The 24183-nt window shown below is 45.7% G+C and overlaps 1 long non-coding RNA gene across 3 annotated transcripts in view; it reads right to left on the bottom strand.

Annotated features, from left to right (window-relative positions):
* LOC148149801 (uncharacterized) overlaps positions 1 to 22494 on the bottom strand; it is a 116115-nt gene extending 93621 nt beyond the window's left edge. For all 3 annotated transcript variants that reach the window (XR_015757363.1, XR_015757362.1, XR_015757361.1), the window contains exons 1-2: positions 21584 to 22494; positions 21165 to 21253 (exon numbers count right to left, since the gene is read on the bottom strand). This is a non-coding gene — a long non-coding RNA (uncharacterized LOC148149801). The remainder of the gene's footprint in view (positions 1 to 21164; positions 21254 to 21583) is intronic.
* Positions 22495 to 24183: the final 1689 nt, after the last annotated feature.

Raw genomic sequence — 24183 nt, 5'->3', positions numbered from 1 at the left:
CACATTACAATTGCACTCCATTGAATCTTAAGCTGAAGTAGGTGCTCGATGGCTTTGGTCTCATTCACACAGGTCTGCTTCCTGCTCCCTGACCCCACAATGACCCTGGGTCCAAGGCCACTCAGCCTGCAAAGTCTGCGCTGCTACAAAATAAAGAACTGCGGGTTACTGAAGATCTGAAACAAAAACGGAAATTGTTGAGAAACTCAACAAATCTGACAACATCTGTGGAGAGAAGACAGTTTTGAGTCAGTGACCCTTCTTCAGAACAGTGTGTGCTGATGATTGTTTTTCCTCACCACTTTCTCCTATTCATTCCTTATTTGCTTTAATATTCAGCTTTCACTAGAGCCTATTTGATTTCTTCCTTTAAAATATTTGGGAGCTGTTCATGGAAATGTGGATGTTTACAAGATCCCACTTCTTCAATGATGATTTGTTGCAGACGAGACAAAGCTCTACTCACTCTATGAAAAGAATTGGTTCCATCTGCTCCTTGGATATCTTTTACCATTAGGTTAAATTTGTGCCCAGTTGTTACCTGCTAGCCCTCATGATGCTATTTACTTTCTCATAATTCATAATAAGCATGAAACCTTCTATCAGGCAACCCCTTGACCTTCTGAGATCCAATGATAAACATTTTCACTTCTCAAACACGATGTTATAATTGAATCCCCCTTTCCTGGTAAAATCCTAATGAATCGATGATGTACCTGTGGGTTCAAACCCTCAACACGGTGAGCTATCCAAAACTGCACAGTCAAGTTAGGCATTTGAAAATGCTGGGTATATATTCCACTTTGGCCTAACTAAATTCTTGCACAAGTTCAGCATAGCTTTACGACTTGGCGTTATATTGATCTAAGTTCAGCATGTTGCTTTAGTATGGCAGAGGTCTACATATGGTCCAGTCATTTGCATCATGGCAAAACTGAGCTGGCAGCTTTTTCTTTGTGCTGATCATTTGAAATAAGCACCTGAGGGTACTGCGGCCATATTTGATCCAAATATAAACTCCCACCTGTGTGTCCGGACCTTGAGCTGCTTACCCTGCTTAAAAAGGACCTCAAACTTCTGGAAATACCCAGCTTCTGAGCTAGGGAAATGAGGCTGATCGTGGAAAATCCCAATGGGGCTGGTCAGTCAGTGAGGTCAGAATACAAATTTTCCCAATAAATATACCATAGTCAAAATTTTGGCACTGGAAAAGCACAGGTCAGGCAGCATCTGAGGAATGTGTGTGTGTGGTGGGGAGGGGGGAAGAGTGTGGTGGGGGTGGGGGGTGGGGGAGAGAAGGGGACAGAGATAAATAGGGGGTTGGGGTGGGGCTGGGGGTGGAAGGTAGCTGGGAGGTGATTGTGACAGGTGGGTGGGGAGTGTGGAGCAGATAGGTGGGAAGGAAGATGGGTGAGCCCCACCCCAATCTTCCTAGTTATTAGATTACTTTACAGTGTGGAAACAGGCCCTTCGGCCCAACAAGTCCACACCGCCCCGCCGAAGCGCAAACCACCCATACCCCTACATTTACCCCTTACCTAACACTACGGGCAATTTAGCATGGCCAATTCACCTGACTTGCACATCTTTGGACTGTGGGAGGAAACCGGAGCACCTGGAGGAAACCCACGCAGACACGGGGAGAATGTGCAAACTCCACACAGTCAGTCAGTCGCCTGAGGCGGGAATTGAACCCGGGTCTCTGGCGCTGTGAGGCAGCAGTGCTAACCACTGTGCCGCCCAGATCTCTCAGCTCCCCCCCCACCCCCACCCCCACCACAACATTCCTGATGAAGGGTTTCTGCCTGAAACATCGACTCTCCTGCCTCTCAGATGCTGCCTGACCTGCTGTGCTTTTCCAAAGCCACACATTTCAATTCTGACTCTCCAGCATCTGCAGTTCTCACTTTCTCTCAGTATATATACTACAAAGCCTGCAGCAGTAACAATGACTACCCTTATAGATCAAGGTGTGAGATAATATCTTTCTTTTTGAAAAAGTGTTTAGCTAAAAGTTTTAATTTTGAGAACTAATAAATGGATACTTTAAAGGAATAGAGACATACAGCACAGAAACAGACCTTTCAGTCCGCCATGTCCATGCCAACCAAATTTCTCCAACTAGTCCGACCTTCCTGCATTTGGCCCATATCTCTCCAAACCTTTCCTATTCATGTACCTGTTCAAATGCCTTTGAAATGTTGTAACTGTACCTGCATCCACCACTTCCTCTGGCAGGTCATTCTGCACACAAACCACACTGTGTGTGGAAAAATGCCCCTCAGGTCCCTTTTAAATCTCCTCCTCTCAAAAACATGCTCCCTAGTTTTGAACTCACCCATCCTAGACAAAAGACCTTTGGTATTAACCTTACGTATGCCCCTCCTGATTTTATAAACCTCTGTAAGGTCACTCCTCAACATCCTATCCTCCAGTGAAAGAAGTAAGAGACAAAAAAGCTGCAGACACTGGAATCCAAGGTAGACAAGCAGGAGGCTGGAGGAACACAGCAAGCCAGGCAGCATCAGGAGGTGGAGTAGTCAACGTTTTGGGTGTAACCCTTCTTCCCAGCCTAACCTTATAAATCAAATCCTCCAGTCCCAACAAAATCTTGGTAAACCTTTTCTGAACCCTGTCCAAATTCATTGTATCCTTCCAAAGCAGGGCGACCAGAACTGTACACAGTAATCTGGAAGAGATCTCACCAATGTCCTGTACAACCTCAACATAATGTCCCAATTCCTATACTCAATTGTCTGAGCAATGAAGGCAAGTATTCTAAATGCCTTCTCACCCACCCTGTCTACCTGTGATGTTACTTTCAAAGAACGATGCACCTGAACCCTTGAGCTCTCAAAAAAATACAGGCTGGATTTTTGTGTGCCAAATCAGCACAGAGGCAGGCAAACGAAAGAAAGGCCTGCATTCTGACTCCAGCATTCCCAAATCTGACAATCGTTGGGAGAGTGACCTCACTCACATCATTGAAAGGGCAGTAGTCTCCCAGATAGATTTCCAGTCGTGAACCCACATCCTGTTGTGGACCAGCTGGCGGGAGTATTCGTTGATGTCTTTAACCTTTCCTTGCTACAATCTGAAGTCCTCACCTGCTTCAAGAAGACCACCATCATCCCCGTGCCCAAGAAAACACATGCAACGTATCTCAATGACTATCACCCACTGGCTCTGAACTCCAAAATTATGAAGTGCTTTAAGAGATTAGTTATGGCTCATATCAGCTCCCGGCATGCCTTGATCCCTTGCTACTTGCTTACCAATGCAACAGATCCACTGCAAATGCCATCTCCCTAGCCCTATACTTATCCCTGGAACATAGAGACAATAAAGATATCTATGTCAGTCTTCTACTTATTGACTACAGGTCTGCCTTCAACACTATCATCCCAACCAGTCTAATCTCCAGACTCCGAGACCTAGATCTCTGATTTGCCCCCTGCAACCGGATCCTCGATTTCCTGACCCACAGACAGCAATCAGTAAGGATTGGCAACAACACCTCCCCCACAATAATTCTCAACACCAGCACCCTACAAGGATGCACATTCAGCCCTTTACTTTCTTCTCTGTACACTTATGACTGCGTGGCTACATTTTGTCTGAACTCCAATCTACAAGGTTGTTGACCACACCACCATTTTAGGCCAAATATCAAACAGTAATGAGACAGAATACAGGAAAGGAATAGAGTGCTTGGTGATATGGTGTAAAGATAACACGGTCTCCCTCAATGTCAGCAAAACTAAGGAGTTGATCATCAACTTCAGGAAGCAAAGACGAGGGCTCACCCCTATCTACATCAGTGGAGCTGAGGTGGAGAGGGTCAAGAGTGTCAAGTTCCTGGGAGTGACGATCACCAACATTCTGTCCTGGACCTCACACTTTGAAGTGATGGTCAAGAAGGCACAATAATGCCTCTTCTTCCTCAGAAGAAGCAGAAAGTTGTGAACACAGCCCAGACCATCACACAAGCCAACCTTCCATATATTGACTCCATCTATATTTCTCGTTACCACAGAAAGCAGTCAACATCATCAAGATCCATCATCAGCCATCCTGCCGACAACAGCTGAGGGCAGGAAAGGAGGGAGTTTGCTTCTGCATCTTCAGGGGCAGCACGGTGACTCAGTGGTTAGCACTGCTACCTCACAGTGCCAAGGACCTGAGTTTGATTCCCGCCTTGGGTGACCGTCTGTGTGTGTGTGTGTTTTTTTCCTCCCACAATCCAAAGATGTGCTGGTCAGGTGAATTGGCCATGCTAAATAGTCCATAGTGTTAGGTGCATTAGCTGGGGGGAAATGCGTCTGGGTGGGTTACTCTTTCAAGGGTCGGTGTGGACTTGTTGGGCCAAATGACCTGTTTCCACACTGTAGGGAATCTAATCTAAAGACCCCTCCCACCCAGGTGATAACCTCTTCCATCAGGGAGAAAATACAAAAGCTTAAATACATGTACCAACAGGTTCAATAACGGCTTTTTCCCTGCATTTATTAGACTTCAGAATGGCCCTCTCAAATTTCAAATCTATAGTTGATTTTGATTTTTGTGCACCTTGTTTGCAGCCATAACTTTGTATTCCACACTCTGTTCTCTCACCTATGATCATCGCATGGTATGATCTGCCTGTACTGCACCCAAAACAAAACTTTTCACTGTATCTAGGTACATGTGACAACAATAAATCAAATCAAATCAAATTTTAAAAAAATAGCTGTGGAGAATAGTGCAAAGCCGAACAGTCTGAAACCAGTTAGAACAGAATGGTTGATTGAAGAGTTTTTGTGTGGTTTAAAAAAGTGAAAATTTTTAGGAAATATTTATGATGCTTCAGTGAAATTTTTCCAATACTATTACTTACCCACTTTACCTCAAGTTCTAATTCTGCTCAGACCAATTTGAAAATGCAGATTATTCCTTCTTTATAAACCACGCAATGGCTGCCGAGTTGGACCAGATTGTGGCCTAATTTGCTGGAATCCTGCTTTCGTTGTCACAATCCAACCCCTTCCACTTTAGCAGGCAGATCTGTCTCTCCCCAAATAGGCTTCCACCTTGAAGAAATCTCTGACCAGTTCTTGGCTTGTATTGTAGGCAGTTTCTCAATCTGAAAGTTAACTTGCCTTCTTTCATGAAAATCCACCTCTTTGTCTCAGTTTGAGCCAAAACTAAGCAGTATGGTGCTGTTGGTCATACCCACTGGGAATTAGGTGTAACACTAAGCAAATGTATTTCCTATTTGGCTAGAATAGCAAGTAGGTTGCTTTGTGCTAAGTTGCAACACCCTCCTCATACATATCAATTAATACATTATGATACGACTAATGCAACAGTAAATTAACAGGATAACCAGAAATTAGTTTGGGAAAGTCTTATCTCCATTTAAAAAAAAGAGCAATTTCATACTAAAATGAGGCATTACTATCCTAATGAGTCTAGATTGAGAGTAGATTCATAAAGTACAAAAAGTAACCAAAAACCCACACATTATCAAAATGTTATGCTAAGTAAAGGCACATTATCAATCCCTTTAATTAATAATTAAACTCATCAGAAATTGCATGGTTAAAATAGAAGGAATAATCTGCATTTTCAAATTGGTCTGAGCAACTGGAGAGTTAGAATTTGAGGTAAAGTATTAGTAAAATTTCATTGGTGCATCATACATATTTCCTCAAAAGTTCCACTTTTTTAAAGCACATAAAATGTCTTCAATGGTCCACTTTATTCCAAGTGGTTTCAAATTGTTCAGCTTTGCACTACTCTCCACAGCTACTGCCCATGTGCATGATGTGAGTAACCTCATTCTCCCAAAGATTGTCAGGTTTGGGAATGATAGAGTCAGAACAGAGGAAGCTTGTAGTACCCTCTTTTTTGATTGCTAGCCCCTGTGCTAACTTCCAGCCTGAATTTCTTTTTTATTCACTCATGAGATGTGGGTGTCTTTGGCTGAACCAGCATTTTTTGCCTATCTATAGTTGCCCCTGTGAATATGCTCTCTTGAACAGGTGAGCTACCCTCTGGAACTGCTGCAGCCCATGTGCTGTACGGACACCCACAATGGTCTTAGGGAGAGAATTCCAGGATTTTGATCCAGTGAGAGTGAAGAAAAGGTGATATATTTCCAAGTCAGGATGGTGAGTTGTTGGAGGGGAACTTGCAATTGGTGGTGCTTCTAACTATTTGCCACTCTAGTCCTTCAGGATGGAAGTGGTCATGGAAGCTACTGTCTAAGGATCTTGGGAAAAATTTCTGCAGTGCATCCTGTAGATAAAGCACACTGCTGTTGTGGAGCATCAGTGGTGAAGGAAAGGGATGTTTCTTGATGTGGTTCAAATTAAGCAGGCTCTTTTATCCTGGATGGTATCAAGCTCCTTGACTATATTAGAGCTGCCTTCATACACATGGGGAATATTCCATCAAACTCCTGACTTGTAGATAGTGGACTAGCTTTAGGGAGTCAGGAGGTGAGTAAGTCACTCCAGTATTCCTAGCCTCTGACCTGTTCTTGTTGCCACTAGATTCATACAGTGAGTCCAATTCGGTTTCTGGCCAACAGTAATCTTAGGATATTGATAATGGGAGATAATGTAATTGAGGTATATTAGCGCCATATCCTGTCTCTTATTGGAGATGGTCATTGCCTGGCAGTTGTGTGATGCAAATGTTACTTGCCATTTTTCAATTTAGCAAACACATTCAGATAGAGCACAGAATGGGTGGATGGAAGCATTAAAAATTCCAAACTGGTGCTGTAGAGGTGCAGCCTGGATATTGGTACAAAGGAGTCTTGCTAGAATACAGAAGAGAACACTTTATTGTGCAGCATCTGCATTCTATCCTTGTAGTGAAGATGAAGTCACCTTGGTCTTTCTGTATCATAGGGCTGCTCTCTCATTGGACAGAGGTGACTGGTGGTTGAGCCTGAGAGTCACCAGACCTCAGGCAAAGGGAGAGACTTCATAGTAACTTCAGCCAGTGTGGGAATTGAACTTGCATTGTTAGTATTATCCCGCATTGCAAACCAACCCCTAGTAGGTGAGATGAGAATCAATGTCCAAAGTCGGAACATTTTCCACTTTCCAATCCACTCATGGTTCTGCAGGTGAAAATTACTTACAATCAGCTCGTTCACATGTGACCCTTACCAGATATCTATTTTCCTGATAGAATTCCAAATCCACGTGATATTTTGAAAGAGTAAGCCTGGAAGAACTTCAAAGGGATATTATTTGCCTGATTTCTCAGGGCCTTGATTCACAATTGGAAAGCCATGGATTGGGTCTCTAAGAGCAGGAATGATATATTCCCAGTAAGGCACAGGGATAGCTCATTGCTTCTTAAATATTTAGAGAGATCACCAAAAGTCATATTCATTCGATAATACATGGGCTGCATTTTACGATATTTTTGCAAAGTGTCATTTTCATTGTTTCATGAAAGGTTTCTGTCCATGAGCCCAAGGAAGTTTTATCGTTCGATTTTCCAAACTCACCTTATTAACTACCAATCATGTCACAGTGGCGCCTTTTAGTCCAATGCCAGCCCTATTCTCCTACTCATTGTAGGTGGAAGTACTCGCCACTGCCAGAATATCCCAGCATCCCTGGCACCAGTGCCATCTTGAAACTCCACCCTTGTCCCTGATCAAGCATTGGTAGTCCTGAGTTGCCCTTCACTGTGCACATGGTGGCAGAGCAGCCAGAAACAAATGCTCACATGGCACTGAGATGACACAACTGGCATATCATTACACATACTTACACATGGTTGTTCAAACACCAAACCCCACATTTTACCTATCCTTTGTCACAATTCATCTTACAACACACAGGTAAAAGCAAAATACTATGGATGCTGGAAATCTGAAATAAAGAAGTGCTGGAGAAACTCAGCAGGTCTGGCAGTACCTGTAGGGAGAGAAACACAGTTAGCAAGAATCACTATTTTTATATTCCATTCCCTTTGAAATAAATCCATTTGTCTTCCCCACCACATCCTGTACTTGGATGATGGCTACTCATGAGGACACCCAAATCTCTCTGTGTTGCGGCCTTCTGCAATTTTACTCCATTTAAATAATATTCAGCTCTTCTATTCCTTCTTCCAAAGTTCACATTTTCCCAAATTATATTCTATCTACAAAACTCTTGCCCACTCACTTAACCTGTCTGTCTAAATTCTTCTGTGGACTCTTCGTGTTATCCTCAACATCTATCTTCCCACATAATTTTGGGTCATTCACAAACTTAACAGTAATACATTCACTTTTGTCATTCAAGACAATAATATAAATTGTGAATAATTGTGACCCCCAGTACTGATAGCTGTGGCACTCCACTAGTTACAGGTTGCCATATTTGACTGCAACCAACTGCAGCTGGTGTCTCAGTGTGAGTTCAGAGACTGCTGCGTCCTTGTTTTCACGGAAACATGGCTTAGTGACAGAGTTCCAGACACCACCATCCAGCTAGATAGGCTCGCCTTGTTTAACGGCAACAGAAATGCAGCTCTGTGCAGTAAGGCTCGAGGTGGGGGTCTGTGTGTCTATATCAACACGAAATGATGCAAAGACTCCGTGCTCGTCTCCAGTTATTGCTCATCACTGGTGGAGCTTGTGACTGTTAGATGCAGACCATTTTATTTGACACAGGAGTTCACCGTTGTCCTTATAGTCGGGGTGTTTAGTCCTCCCAGTGCTAATGCTAAGGAGGCACACTGTGAACTGTATGGGGCTATTAGTGAATTGCAGAACACACACCCTGATGGACTGTTTATTGTTACTGGAGATTTCAACCATGTGAGTCTCAAGACTGTGCTCCCTAAATTCCATCAGCATGTGGACTTTGCAATGAGAGGGGAGAACATGCTGGATCTGGTTTACACAAACATCCCCAATACATACAGGACAGAGCCCTGGCCCCAACTCAGCTCCTCAGACCACATCTCTGTTATGCTAAACCCAGCATATAGACTGCTCATCAGATAGGTCAAACCGGTTCTGAAGGCTGGCAGGAGCCATTTCTGCTCTTCAAGACTGTTTTGAGTGCACTGACTGGCGCATATTCAGGGAGGCAGCAACCGATGGCCATTCCATCAACTTAAAGGAGTACACAGTGTCAGTGATTTGCTACATTAGCAAGTGTATTGACGACATTACTGTGTCCAAGACCATCACTTCTCGTCCCAACCAGAAGCTGTGAATGACTGCAATGTTGTGTGCGCTGAGGGCCCATGCTTCCACTTCCAAAGCAGGTCACAAGGCAGCCCTAACAACAGCAAGGACCAACCTGACCCATGCCATCAAACAGGCAAAGCATGCACACACTCTCCATCTGGCTCTCACCCACTTGGAGAAGGACACCTAAGTCAGATTACTGTTCATAGTGTTAAATGCAGAACTGCAGTCTATCATTCCTCAGCAGCTGATTGGAAAGCTGAGTCTGTTGGGCCTAAATACCTCCCTTTGTAACTGAATCCTGGATCTCCTGACTGGAGGACCTCAGTCAGTCTGGATTGGGAACAGCATCTCCAACACCATCACACTGAGCATGTGCCCTGTTCCCCCCCCCCCCCCCCAGCCGCCTTGGCTGTGTGGTCAGTCCACTGCTGTTCACCCTGCTGACACATGACTGTGCAGCGATGCACAGGTCGAATCACATCATCAAGTTTGCTGATGACATGTCTGTACTGGGTCTCGACAGCAGGGATGACGGGTCAGCATGCAGAGAGGAGCTGCAGCAGCTAATGGACTGGTACAGGGCCAACAACCTGTCTCTGAAAGTCAACAAAATGAAAGAGTTGGTTGCTGAATTCAGGAGGGCACAGTGACCACTCTCTGCTGGACATCGACGGTCCCCCGACGGAGATCTTGAAGAGCATCAAATTTCTTGGCATCTGCCTGGTGGAGAATCTCACCTGGACCCTCAATACCCAAGAAAGGCCAGCAGCATCTCTACTTTCTGCGTAGGTCGAGGAAAGCCCACCTCCCATCCTCACCACATTCTTCAACAGGTTCACAGAAAGTACCCTGAGCTGCTGCATCACTGCCTGGTTCAAGAATTGCACCTTCTCAGATTGTAAGACCTTACAACGGATAGTGAGAACAGCTGAAAAGATCATCAAGGTCTCTCTTCCCTCCATTTCAGACATTTACAACACATGCGGCATCTGAAAGGCTAACAGCATTGTGAAAGACCCCACACACCCCTTCTTCTCCCTCCTGCCATCTGGCAGAAGCTACTGGAACATTTAGTCTCTCACAGCCAGACTGTGCAACAGTTTCTTCCCCCATGCCACAGACTCCTTCACACTGTATGATCGGACTCTTTCCCATCTCAAATTCTTTGCACAACTTCAAATTACTGCTCGAACAATGTCTAATATTTATCATTCTTCCATTACACTGTAACTTGCATGTTTTGTAGTTCTTATGCACTTTATGCAGTGTATGATTGTGAAGTTTGTGCTGTCCATGTAGCACCCTTGGTCCTAGGGGAACACTGTCTCATTTTTACTGTATCAGTTGTATACAGTCGAAATGACAAATAAATGCTACTCTACTCTACTCTACTGAAAATGTTCCCTTTATCCCAACTCTATATCTCCTATTAGTTAACCAATGCTCTAGCCTTGTTAATATATTGGTCTTAAAACGATGGGTTCTTAGGTTCTCAAGTAGCCTTATGTGTAGTATCTTACTGAATTCCTTTGGGAATCCAAATTTATTACATCTCCTGGTTTCCTTTATTAACCCTGATTGTTATCTCTGCAAAGAATTCAAACAAATATATCAAGCACGATTTTCCCTTGATGAAGCCATGCTGAATTAGCTTGATTACAGTATGTGTTTCTAAATGCTCTACTGTTACATTCTTTTGAAATACTCTAACAATCTCCTAATGACTGATGTTAAATTAGCAGACCTATATTTATGTCAAAAGTGGAACGGAGATCATTTGTACGTTGAAGCCTTTTCGATCGTTGAACTCAGCCATGTTCCGAAATGGCCAACTCCGTGCATTGCGTGTACTGGCCGTAGCACCTTTCACCTGAGAGGGGCCAATGATACTGGCAAAGCCTACTGCTGGGATTGCAGCACTGTCCTCTTCATGGGGAAATGAGATGATTTGATGTGATCTCACGCAACTTTCAGTTACTATCTTGATGCTTTTGTGGTTGGATGATTGAGAGACCACAAACTTGTCTCTAGTGGCTCTTTGGAAGAAGCCAGACACACAGAAGTTCAACATAGCTGTCACCTTGACAACCCATTGTAATAGGATGACCACCCATTCGTTAATGTTGAAGGTGCAACTGTCACTGCGATAGGTCTATGACAACGTCTCAGTACATCCTCAGTCTTGATTAACAATGTGCATTGATCATCCAGAAAAACTGGCATCGAAGATGCAGGATTTGGGCTCTTCTGAACCTCATACATATCACAAAAGGCCTTCAGCCATGATCTCTTCATATGGATGTTGTTTGGCTTCTGCTGGAGATTCCTCCTGGTCCTAGACTTGCTCGTACATCTATTTTTCTTCCATGTCTCTGTACCATCATTGCATCACAGCTACAACAACAATAATACATTGTGTTGCTGGCTCCATCAGACATGTTAGCAAAGAGGCTATATGGGGGCAAACAGAACAGAACCTTGTGAATGTGAGCAGTTGGCATTCACATCACTTTCAAATAATGGCTTAAACTACTCCTTCAAATAGTGGGGCATGGGACACCCAGACAAGGAGAATCAGAGTCTTCAAGAATAGACTTAAAGTGATGCACAACAAAGCAAGAGTGATGTGAGAGAAAACTTTTTCCACACAGCGAGTTGTTAGGGTGTGGAATGCACTGCCTAGAAATGTGGTGGAGGCAGGCTCAATTGAGGCATTCAAAGGACATTGGATTTTTTTTTGGTTAATATTGCTATACAGAGATATGGGGAGAAGGCAGGAATTGGCACTAGATAATAGAGGCAGACTCATTAAGAGAACCAACATGGGTATGAATGGCTGAATAGTCTCCTTCTGCACCATAAAAAAAGGTTCTGTGCAATGACTTATCTCAGTAGTTTAATGTCAGACATTATTATGATGAATGGAGCCTGTGACATGTAACAAAGAGATGGGAGGGTGTGAGTGGTCCCTGAGTACTGAGCGCTTTCCTGCCAACTCACCTCACCCATGGAAGGCATCTGTATAGACAAGGGAGTCTTACATTATGCTTACAGTTCAGGCAGGCAGTGTGTCAATTCAGGCAGGCTGGACATCAGTTCAGGCAGACAGGGTATCCATCAGGAGGACAGGGTATCAGTTAAAGCAGACAGTACATCAGTTCCGGCAGGCAGTGCATCAGTTCAGGCAGACAGATATCAGTTCCGTACGCCTGTGCACCTCGGGAGGTTTTGCATTATAGTTGAGGATTGTGTCCAGGAAGTGCTTGTTTTGAGGTCACTCCTGCCTCAGAGATGTTTATTGTCAATTTGCAAGAACTAATGACATGGTCAACATTGCTTGTGACCAGCATTTGTACTCTGAATACATTTCACATTTATGATGTATGATTGCATTTTTGGCCACAAACTGATACTGAATCCTTGCACTTTATTTGTGCTGACATCCATTTTCCATTTGTAGGACACATTTTAGCAAATGACAGATTGTGGAAAGTCATGCAGCTCTCTGGGGATACCATGTGTCCCAGGCCCTGCTTGGTCAGCATGTTCCCAGCCCCTTCCCCCACTCTGAGCCTCCACATGTCTTTCTATCCAGCATTCCCTGGAGAAGGGTGGGTGTGGCAGGGAAGAGGCGACGGTGCTTATTGCTACCGATCCCAACACGTTCCCCATCACTACCCCAAATCACAACTCCAAATCTCATCCCTATACCCTGAGCACCATCACTACAGTTTGGTGATGCACAGAATTCTTCTGCACACTCTTGTCCAGGCAACAGGGTTACAGACACCTGGACACCACCCACACCCCCCTCACTGACCTTTTCCCACTGAACAGCATGTCCTCCCATTCACTACAGGCTTGCCCTCAACTTATATATCGAATTTGCCCCCTGATTGTCCCTCACCCCTCTATTGCTGTCTCCAGTGCCAGTGCTAAGGTTGCCACCTCCCTACGCAACAATGTCTCTCATTCAATCTGCCGACCTACACCGCCCCCCCTGACCAAAGACTGACTGTACTCCAAACCCCTCCTGACCAACTGGGACTGAGTCCTGAAAGATGACTGACCAGACTATGACCGCTCTGTGAGAGTCCCGGACTGATGATCTGCGAATTCCCTGACTGTTTACACTGAAGTTACAAGACTGAACGTGGCCTAATTTTCAGACTGTACTGAGATATACTCCCAACCCCGACTGTACCAAACATCCATCTGACTGTGCCCAGGACCTTGGAGTGATCGCAAACCTTGCATCGATGAGCTGCACTGGTACCCGATTCACTCATAGTGGCTCCCCTTTAGCTGACTGAGGACTACTCCCCTTCGACATTGAGACATGGCCTAAAGCACGGGCCTACTCATGTAGACTGCTGGCATATGCTACAGGTATCAAGACAGTCAAAGCACGGTGCCTCACAGCAACCTATTCACCCCTCTGAGCAATGGCAACCATGACAAGCTTATGCTAAGCAACAAGTCTAGACAAGAGTACTGTGAAGCTTTAAGTCTGGCTGAGTGGTAAATAACTAAGAGATAAGGCAAGGGAGGCACGATAGCTCAGCAGTTAGCATTGCTGCCCCTCAGCACCAGGATCCCAGGTTTGATTACAGCCTCGGGTGGCTGCCTGTGTGGAGTTTGCACATTCTCCCCAGGTCTGTGTGAGTTTGCTCCGGTTTCCTCCCACAGTCCAAAGATGTGCAGGTTAAGTGAATTGGCCTTTGCTAAATTGCCCATAGTGCTAGATGCATTAGTCAGAGGGGAAATGGCTCTGGGCGGGTTACTCTCCGGAGGGTCGGTGTGAACTACTTGGGCTGAAGGGCCTGTTTCCACACAAGGAATCTAAAAAAAAAAGTCAGGGATGCTGTGAGCATCCAGGTAAGTGCTAACTGCATGTGAGTTAGGAGAGCAAGTGACCAATTCATGAGCTGGTACCTGTTCCTGGGCGTGTTCTCCAGCTACACTTCAATGTCAGTTGCTGGAGCCTCCGCAAAAAGCAGCCTGGTCATGCGGAGCGGTTGCATGGCCTACTTTGATTGCAGTGTTCCTATGTTCCAAATTGGATCAGCAAGGTGCCAAGAAGCACATGTCCAATGTCAGTGCCTGTAGACACAGGGTGCGTGTGGCTGCTACCCATGGGCTGTTTTGAGCTGGCTAAGAAACCTGACAGGGATCAGGTCAGATACTTACCATACAGAACAATAATACTTGGTACTCATATTCCAGAACTAGCTGCAGCCCTAGCCTAGCTGTTCCATATAGTTAGAAAACTGGAATCCACCCAAGTGGAAAATTGTCCAGATATATCCCATCCATCAAGGAAATAGCACATTGAACAAGCAAATTATCGCCCCTTCAATCTGATCTCTATGATCAGCAATGTGATGGAATGTCATCAAGCAGCACTTGCAAAGAAGAACAAAGAACAAAGAACAATATAGCATGGGAACAGCCCTTCTGCCCTCCAAGGCTGCGCTGACACTTTTTGCCCTTCCATACTAAAACTGTCTTCTCTTACAGGATCTATAGACCTCTATTCCCTTCCTATTCATGCATCCCTGCATATCAATATGCCAAAGGATTCTGCCATTTATCGTGTAATTTCCACCTATACCTGACTGTCCAAAACGCATCACCTCATATCACCAGATTAATCTCCATTTGCATTTTTCTGCCCAAACCTCCAACTGATCCATATCCTGCTGTATCCTGACAATCCTCCTCACTATCTGCAACCTTTGTATCACCCCAAACTCGCTAAGTTGAACAGCTATGTTTCCCTCCATTTTATTTACGTAGATCAATCAGCAGAGATCCCAGCACTGATCCCTGTGGAACACCACTAGTCACAACGCTCCATCCCTACCCTCTGTCTCCTATGACGAAGTCAGTTCTGTATGCATCTTGCCAGCTCACCCCGATACCATCTGAACTTTAACTTTTGTGCAGGCTTGCTGTGAGGGGCCCTGTCAAAGGCTTTACTGAAGTCCATGTCGATAATATCAACCACATTTCCCTCATCAATTGTCTTGGTCACTTCTTCAAAAAACTTGATCAAGTTAGTGAGGCATGACCTTCCCCATACAGAACCATGCTGTCTGTTGCTAATAAGTTCATTTGTTTTGAAATGCATATAGATCTTGTCCCTGAGAATCTTTTCCAATAATTTCCCTATCACCGACATGAGACTCAAGCCTATAAATTCCAAGCAATAATGATGCTTAGTTTGATTCTGCCAGGGCCAATCAGCTTTTGACTTCATTACAATCTTAGACGAAACACGGATACAAGATCCAAACTCAAGAGGTGAGGTGAAAGTTACTGTCTTTAAAATCAAGGTAGCATTTAACTGAGCAGGACATTGATAAGCCCTAGCAAAACTGAAGTTAATTAGAAAAACTCTCAGCTGGGTGGAGTAATACCTAGCACAAAGGAAAATGGTTGTGGTTGTTTGAAGCATAATACTGGCACAAGCAGAGAAAAGTTTGACAAAGGTAGTCAGAACTCTGCAACAAGCATTGATTCCTTTCAAAATGATTGTTATTGGCTGCCAGTGTACCAAGGATAAGACATAGAACCCAGACTAACCTTCAATGAGCCGAGTGGGAAGAGACAAGTTGCATTCTCTTCATTGTTAAATATTTCCATTGTGGTGATGAACAACCACACTAATGAAAACAAAAAATGCTGGACAGCACTGCGGGTCAGGCAGCAACCATGGAGAGCAAGCTAATATTTCGAGTCTAGATTACTCTTCAGAGCTGAAGTGAAGCATGGAGAGGGTAGCATTTATGCAAAAAGTTGAGGGTGGGGTGAGGTTGGAGAGCTGGGGGAGAAAGGATGTTGGTAGTTCAGATTAAATTATCGGAATGTGAGAATGGCAGAACAACGGCGTGTTGCACCTTCTGCAGTTACACAGGAAGGTGCTGTAGGAAGGGAAGGGCAGTGTTGGTGGTGTTGATGGTTGAGGAACGGACTAGGGTGTCCCAGAGGGAGCGATCCCTGCAAAATGCATATTGGGGGAGGCGAGGGGAAGATGTGCTGGATGGTTACATTTTGCTGGAGTTATCACAACACTGTAATATCTTCTGTCAGCCACCCTGGTGAATACAGAATTACACAGGATACATAGGGTGAAAACAGCTCATTTGGACCAATCAATTACTATTATCAGGATTGTACCTAAGCCTAACAGTTCTTTGCATATTTATGTTGACCTTACACCATTGAATAAGGTGGTAAATAAAGAATGGCCATGGGCATCTGTTGATAAGAGTTTGCTGAAGCTCAATGGGACCTTAGCTATGACACAATTAGATGTCAACAGTAGCTTTTAGCAGTTACCTCTGGAAGGAACCTGAATGCTGAACGATGTTTCTCACTACCTTCAGAAGGTACTGTTTCAATCATCTTCTATTTGCTATCGTCTAAGCACCCAAAAGCTTCCAAAGCTTGATGGCATGATCTTAGTTGTCCTTGAGACTATCCTCTGTCAAATGATGACATTCTCATTGACAATCTCAAAGTACATAATTAATGTTCCTAAAACAAATATAGTATGCCCAAAGCTCACCTTGGTATTAGCGTACTTACAAACAAAGAGCCTTTGATACAATCAAGTAATGACCACATTTTCTCAAACTGCCCATTATTGGTGCAGCTGATGCTTCCTGATTTGCCGAGAAGAAAGAAAAAACAAAAATTGCTTCAAGATCTCAGCAGTATTTGAGGAGAGAAATCAGAGTTAGCATTTTGGGGCCAATAACTCTTCATTTGAGGGGTTCTGAAGAAGGGTCATTGGACCATAACATTAACCCCTGTTTTTGTTTCTGATTTCTAGCGTCCGCAGTTCCCTGTTTTATTTCAAATCTAGCAGGATACTTACTGTTGGCCGGTCTACTATGTTTCCAGGGTGCTAATAAAATGCAAAAACAGCGCCATGTTGTCATTAAGAAGGAGGCCCTAGCAGTCACATGGGTCTGATTAATATTGGGCTCAGGTTCACCACTCGGATGGACTGTAAGCTAATGGTAATCTCTTCCTTCATCGCAACAAACCAGCAAAGAAGCTGTGAGAAACCCAAAGGTTTTGGTTATGCTTGATATACTTTGGTCTAACTAATCTATTCAGCTTGCAGTATGACAGCTAGAATGAGAATGCATTGGTTGGGAGTATGTTACCATCACATTGCAAGTGAGTGGCTTCACTTGCTATGGGTTGAACTTCCTTGACCTATAATGGCTCCAATAGGTAGGACACCACTTATATTTACAGGAATGTTGGGTGCCATGGTGACACAGTGGTCAGCACTGCTGCCTCACAATAGAAGGGACCCAGGTTTGATTCCAGCCTTCAGTAACTGTGTGGAGTTTGCATATTCTCCCCACGTTTATATGGATTTCCACTGGGTGCTTTGGTTTCCGCCCAAAGTCCAAAGATGTGCAGGTTGGGGGGAACTGGCTATGCTAAATTGTCTGTAATGTCCAGGGATGTGCAGGTTAGGTGGAACCAAGGTAAAACCAGAGATAAGGGAATAGGGTAGGGGCTAGTTCTGGGTCTGGGTGGCATGCTCTTCGATGGGTTGGTACAGACTCGATGGCCTGAACGGCCCCTTTCTGCATTGTTATGATTACAATCAGAGAAGAATGGCCCTCCATCATCCACATTGAGAAAATACAGGCCAGTTCTCTCCACCCCTTTTTCTATTAACCCCTCCCCTGGTCTCTATCATATTCACAGGTAATAACGTACAGGACCCACATTATGTGGTTTTACCTTCTCTGTATTTACCTGAGGATAGCAGGGATCTAGCTCCCTCAGAACCAGGTTCTTTTGTTAAATTACCCCAATACTACCACCTACTTGCGGTAGTGCTGGTGGAGTACCCATCATATCAAAGGGATTAAATCAAAATAGAATTGGACAGGGACATAATACACTCCACTCCCTGCAGTGCCCACCTCTCCCTGAACAACTCCAGGGTGTTGGTGGACACCACGTGCTCCTTCTCAAGGGACACCCAGGCGCTAACGCAACCGCAGAAGAGGGGTAGGCAGGCAGCCCTAACGACCCCCGCCACAGGCCACTGCCTGGACCTGTCTATGGCCAGTTTGGACAGGCCCAGGAGCAGACCCACAAGGCGATCTTTAGATCTGCCCTCCCCCCTCCGTACTGGGTGCCCAAAGATCAGGACCAGGTTGCTCCTGAAGTACAACCAAAAGCAGAGAAGGAAGTTAAAGAAAATCAAAAAGGGAATGCAAATACCCACACCCCATACATGGGCCACAGGCTCCACCGCACCACAGAACAAGCAGTGGGCTGGGAGTCTATGAACCACCACAATCTGTGATTGCAGGGGACCGCTGCATGCAGTGCCCTCCACCCCAGACCCCTGAGAGAAAGGGGGAAGGACTCCCACGTCAAGAGCCCTCCACTGGGGAATCGCTGCCACACAGTGGCAAATGGGCACGCTGAAGCTTGCCCGGGCGGTAGATGAGGGAGAAGAGGTGGACGATGTGCAGCAGCAGTCGATACAGGGCCTGCCTTTTCATATCCTTAAAGGAGGGACAAAAATTCTGGAAATTCCATCCAGGTTGGGTGAGCGCAGATGGGATTCCACCGCACACCGGAGCATCCTCCAACTGGTGCACTACGCCGGGGCTGAGCACCACCAGTTTAAGGCGTCAGATGGCAGGGGCCAGGTACCAGACATCTACCACTTCCCTGCTCACTATGCCCTGCGGCAGCATCCAGCCCAGGGCCCCAGCACATCCCCGACCCTGATCGCCCTCGCCGCCACAGCCCTCCCCTCTAACAGCCACTCGAACCCACAAGTGCGGAGGTGCGGGTTCCTGAGCAACGGTTCCCCGATGACAGCTGCTACTCCTGCCGAACAGTAGGCACGACGTGATGCAGACATTCCAGACAGTGAACAGGTCCTGGTAAAAGACAGGCAGCGTCCTGAGGGTGACCTCTAAATTGTCATGGCCAACGACCAGGAGCTGCATGTCGCAGTTAAGGTTATGCACCTGGCAGAAAAAATACATTGCCAGGGTGCACCACCAAGGAGGAGGCTCAACGTAAAGGTATTGCTGCAAGGTCTGAAGGCAGGATGACAGCGCACAGGGCAGCCACAAGCCTTCCGGAACTCAGTCTGCCCGTATGCACCTTCTGGCTCTCAGGGCAGCCTATTCACCCTCTGGCTCTCAGGGCAGCCTACCAATCTGCAGGTTCAAAGGGATGGCCTACCCATCCTCCAGTCACGGGTTGACAGCTTTCAGAACGATCCATGAGCATCCCAGCTCACAGTAAGGCCTTCTTGACAGGGACACACAAGACAGTGCAGGTGATAAGCCCAAGAAACATGATAAAGTTAATTGTGAACAAACAAAGAGTCCTTTCTGTTACATGGAGTCCATAAACTTTTATGGTAAAGGTGTAGAGTCCATTCCCAGGAACACAGTCCACTCCAGTTTACAAGGTGCATTGCCAGAAATGGAGTCCACAACCAAGGGCAGTGTCCACTCCTGAAGGCAGCAAATGCACAGCACACAGGTGTTCAGTCTCCATAGAGCCCTGGCCCATCCTTGGAGAACCAGGCCCACTCACAGGTACATTGTATTTTGTAAAAGGTGCAGTTAACTCATAGGAGTTTGGTCCACTCCTGAAGGAAAAAAAAAGGTCTTCTAAACTCCAGGATACAGCAAGTGTTCACCTCCCAGCACACACAGGTGCTCAATCTTCAGAGGCCCAGTCACAGGGCTAGGCCTCCCCACTGGAACAGCTCATCTGGCAGGTTGTAATTTCTCAGAAGGGCTCAGTCCAAAACACCAAAAAACAGTGAAGACATACACAAAAAAAAAGGCCAAGGGCTAAGCCCTGCCACAAAATTCAACATTTTTCTTTTCCTTTTGCGAAAAAGGACAGAGTAACACACAGGCTGTGACCAGCCTGTGAAACAACAATCCCCTAATGAAAACTGAGTCACATCTGAAACACATTGTGTGCATCAGGCAATTTAGAAATCAGTGTTCACTAAAGGAATGCCACTTAAACTGGCTAAATAATTTAGCCAGTTCAGGAATCAGGTTTCCCCACCCCAAAAAAGGGAAGCAGAAACTAACAGTAACATACTGACTAACACCAGCCAGCACAGTCAGTCCCCTCCTCTGACACAAACAAGGGAGAGTTCTTGACAGTGATCCAGCTCTCTCAGAACCTCTGACACTTCTGTTTCTTTTAATTTTATTAACAATTACAAAACAGGTTTACAAAGAAACAAGCAGTTTTACAAGGAAAAGGAGCAGCAAAACCAGGCCCCAAACCCTACCGTTCAACCATTTTACAGGGAAAGGAGGACAAACCCCAAATCCAGTTTCAAGCACGACAAAACAGCAATGACATTTGTACATAAAAGACAATCTAATTACATAAAAAACAGTGCAGACAATACAGACCCAGCAAGCCCCGTCCCTCCCGCCTTCCGGACACGAAGGCAGCCCGCCCCTACGCACCTTCCGGCTCTTGGTCCACCCCATGCACCTTCCCGTTCTCTGTCCACCCTGACACACCTTTCGATCACCTCTAGGACAGCCCACCCCAGTACCCGCCCAGGGTGACAGCACTGAGGATGACTAACTGTCTTCTGGCTCTCAGTCTGCCTCTACGTACCATTGGGCTCTCACCCACTCCAATGCGCCATCCAGCTAGTGGACTCTAGGTCAGCCCGTCCCCTTCCCCAGGGACGACAGCGTGCAGGGCAGCCCACAAACCTTCTGGATCTCAGCCTTCCCCTACACGCCTTCTGGCTCTCTGCTACTGACACCTTCCGACCACCTCTAGGACAGCCCATCCCGATCACGCCTTCTCAGGACGACAGCGCTCAGAACAGCCTACCCACCATCTGGCTCTCGGGGCAACTAGCATCGGGGTGGCCTACCCACACTGGCTTTCAGGACAGCCTACTAACCTTCAGGTTCACAGGATGGCCTACCCACCCTCCGGCTCTTGGGGTGACAGCATTCAGGATGACGCATGAGCCTCCCAGCTCAGTAAGACCTGCCAGACACAGGGACACAAGACAGTGCAGGTGATAAGCTTAACAAGAAACATGATAGAGTTAGTCATCAACAAACAGAGTCCTTTCTGGTACAGAGTCTAGATAGAGTCTTCAAAAATATATAGAGTCCATTCTCAGGAATAGAGTCCACTCCAATTTACAACATGAATTGTCAGAAGTGGCGTCCACTCCAAACTGCAGAATCACTCCCAAAGGCAGCAAATGCACACCCCACAGGTGTTCAGTCTCCATGGAGACCCTGGCACATCCTTGGAGAGCCAGGGCCACTCACTGGAACACAGTACATTTTAAAGGTGCAGTTTACTCACAGGGGTTTTGGTCCACTCCTGAAGCAAGGTCTTCTCCCAAACTCCAGGATACAGCAAGTGCTCTCCTCCCAGCACACACGCAGGTGTTCAATCTTCAGAGGCCCAGTCCCAGGGCTAGGCATCCTGACAGGAACAGCTCCTCCGGTAAAATGTAGGTCTTCCACAAGGGCTCAGTCCAAAACACCAAAAAGAGTGAAGGCACATACAAAAAAAAAGAAAACTAGAGTCCAAGGGCTAAGCCTGACTGTAAAATCCACATTACTTTTGTCCTTTTCTCAAAAGTAAAGAGAAAAAAAAAGAGTAACACAGGCTGTAACCAGCCAATGAAACAACATTCCCCTCATGGGAACCAAGTCACACCTGAAACACACTGTGTGCATCAGGAGTTTAGATATCAGTCCTCACTAAAGGAGTGCCAGTTAACAAACTGGCTAAATAATTCAGCCAGTTCAGGAATCAGGTTTCCCCACCCCAAAAAACAGAAACCAACTGTAACAGTAACACACTGTCTGTGGCCCAGCCAGCACAGAGTCAGTCCCTTAAACTGAGAAGACCTCTGAATCTCCTGTTTATATCAGTCAGCCAGGGCTTTCCTGATTGTTACTGTTAACTTGGGACATACTAACTAACACCAGCCAGCACAGTCAGTCCCCTCCTCTGAAACAAACAAGGAAGGGTCCTTGACAGTGATCCAGTTCTCTCAGAATCTCTGACATTCCTGTTTCTTAAAGAAAATTCAAAACAATTTACTAAAAAAAAGACAATTAACATTTACAGCTGTACATAAGAGACAGCAATTTTACAAGGGAGAGGAGCTGCAAAGACAGGCCCCAAACACTACCGTTCAACCACTTTACAGGAAAAGGAGGACAAACCCCAAATCCCAGTTTCAAATAGGAAAAGACAGCAAGAATGACATTTGTACATAAGACAATTCTGTTTCATAAAAATAATGCAGGCAATACAGACCCAGCAAGTCCCCAGCCCTCCCGCCTTCTGGCCACTCTAAGGCCGCCCGCCCCTACACACCTTCCGTCCCAATTACAACCTTCTCAGGGCAACAGTGCTCAGAATGGCCTACCCACCATCTGGCTCTCAGGGCGACTGACATTAGGGTGGCCTACCCACTCTCTGGCTTTCAAGACAGCCTACCAACATTCAGGTTCACAGGATGGCCTACCCACCCTCCGGCTCTCAGGGTGACAGCTTCCATGAGCCTCCCAGTTCACAATAAGGCCTGCCAGACCCAGGGACACACGACAGTGCAAGTGTTAGACCCAACAAACAACATGATACAGTTAATTATCAAAAAAACAGAGTCCTTTCTGGTACACAGTCCAGATAGAGTCTTCTAAAATATATACAGTCCATTCTCAGAAACAGAGACAACTCCAGTTTACAACGTGCATTGTCAGAAGTGGAGCCCACTCCCAAAGGCAGCAAATGCACACCCCGCAGCACACAAGTGTTCAGTCTCCATGGAGTCCTGGCCCATTCACAGGAACATAGTACATTTTAAAAGGTGCAGTTAACTCTCAGGGGTTTTGGTCCACTCCTGAAGGCAAGGTCTTCTCCCAAACTCCAGGATACAGAAAGTGTTCACCTCTCAGCATACACACAGGTTTCAGTCTTCAGAGGCCCAGTCCCAGGGCTAGGGTTCCCGACAGGAACAGCTCCTCTGGTAAAATGTAGGTCTTCCACAAGGGCTCAGTCCAAACACCACAAACTAAAAACTAGAGTCCAAGGGCTAAGCCCTACCATAAAATCCACATTTTTTTTTCCTCACTTTTGAGTAAAGGACAGAGTAACACACAGGCTGTGAACAACCAGTGAAACAACACTCCCCTAATGAGAACTGAGTCACACCTGAAACACATTGTGCGCATCAGGAGTTTAACAATCAGTCCTCACAAGAAGGAATGCCAGTTAACAAACTGGCTAAATAATTCAACTAGTTCAGGAATCAGGTTTCCCACTCCAAAAAAAAAAGAGGGGAAGCAGAAACTAACAGTAACATACTGACTGTAACACCAGCCAGCACAGTGTCAGTCCTCCTCTGACACAAACAAGGGAGAGTTCTTGACAGTGATCCAGCTCTCTCAGAACCTCTGACACTCCTGTTTCTTTTTATTTTATTAAACAATTACAAAACAGTTTACAAAAAAAAGTTAACATTGACTGCTGTATACAACAACAGTTTTACAAGAGAGGAGCAGCAAAGCCAGGGCCCAAACCCTACCATTCAACCAGTTTACAGGGAGATGAGGACAAACCTCAAATCCCAGTTTCACATATGACAAGACCGCAACAATGACATTTATACACAAGACAATTCTGTTACATAAAAAAAATGCAAACAATACAGACCCAGCAAGCCCCCGTCCCTCTCACCTTCCGACCACTCAGGCAGCCCACCCCTACGCACCTTCTGGCTCTCAGTCCACCCCATGCCCCTTCCAGTTCTCGGTCCGCCCTGACACCTTTCGACCCCCTCTAGGACAGCCCGCCCCGGTACCCGTCCAGGGTGACGGCGGTCAGGACAGGCTACCCACCTTCTGGCTTCACTAACCACCCTCAGCACCTATCGACTACCTCTAGGA

The sequence above is a fragment of the Chiloscyllium plagiosum genome, unplaced genomic scaffold (assembly GCF_037043375.1).
Source record: "Chiloscyllium plagiosum isolate Xiang-an unplaced genomic scaffold, Cpla_swu_hap1 HiC_scaffold_6, whole genome shotgun sequence".
In the NCBI taxonomy this organism is placed as follows: domain Eukaryota; kingdom Metazoa; phylum Chordata; class Chondrichthyes; order Orectolobiformes; family Hemiscylliidae; genus Chiloscyllium; species Chiloscyllium plagiosum.
This window is presented reverse-complemented; position numbering and strand designations above follow the sequence as displayed.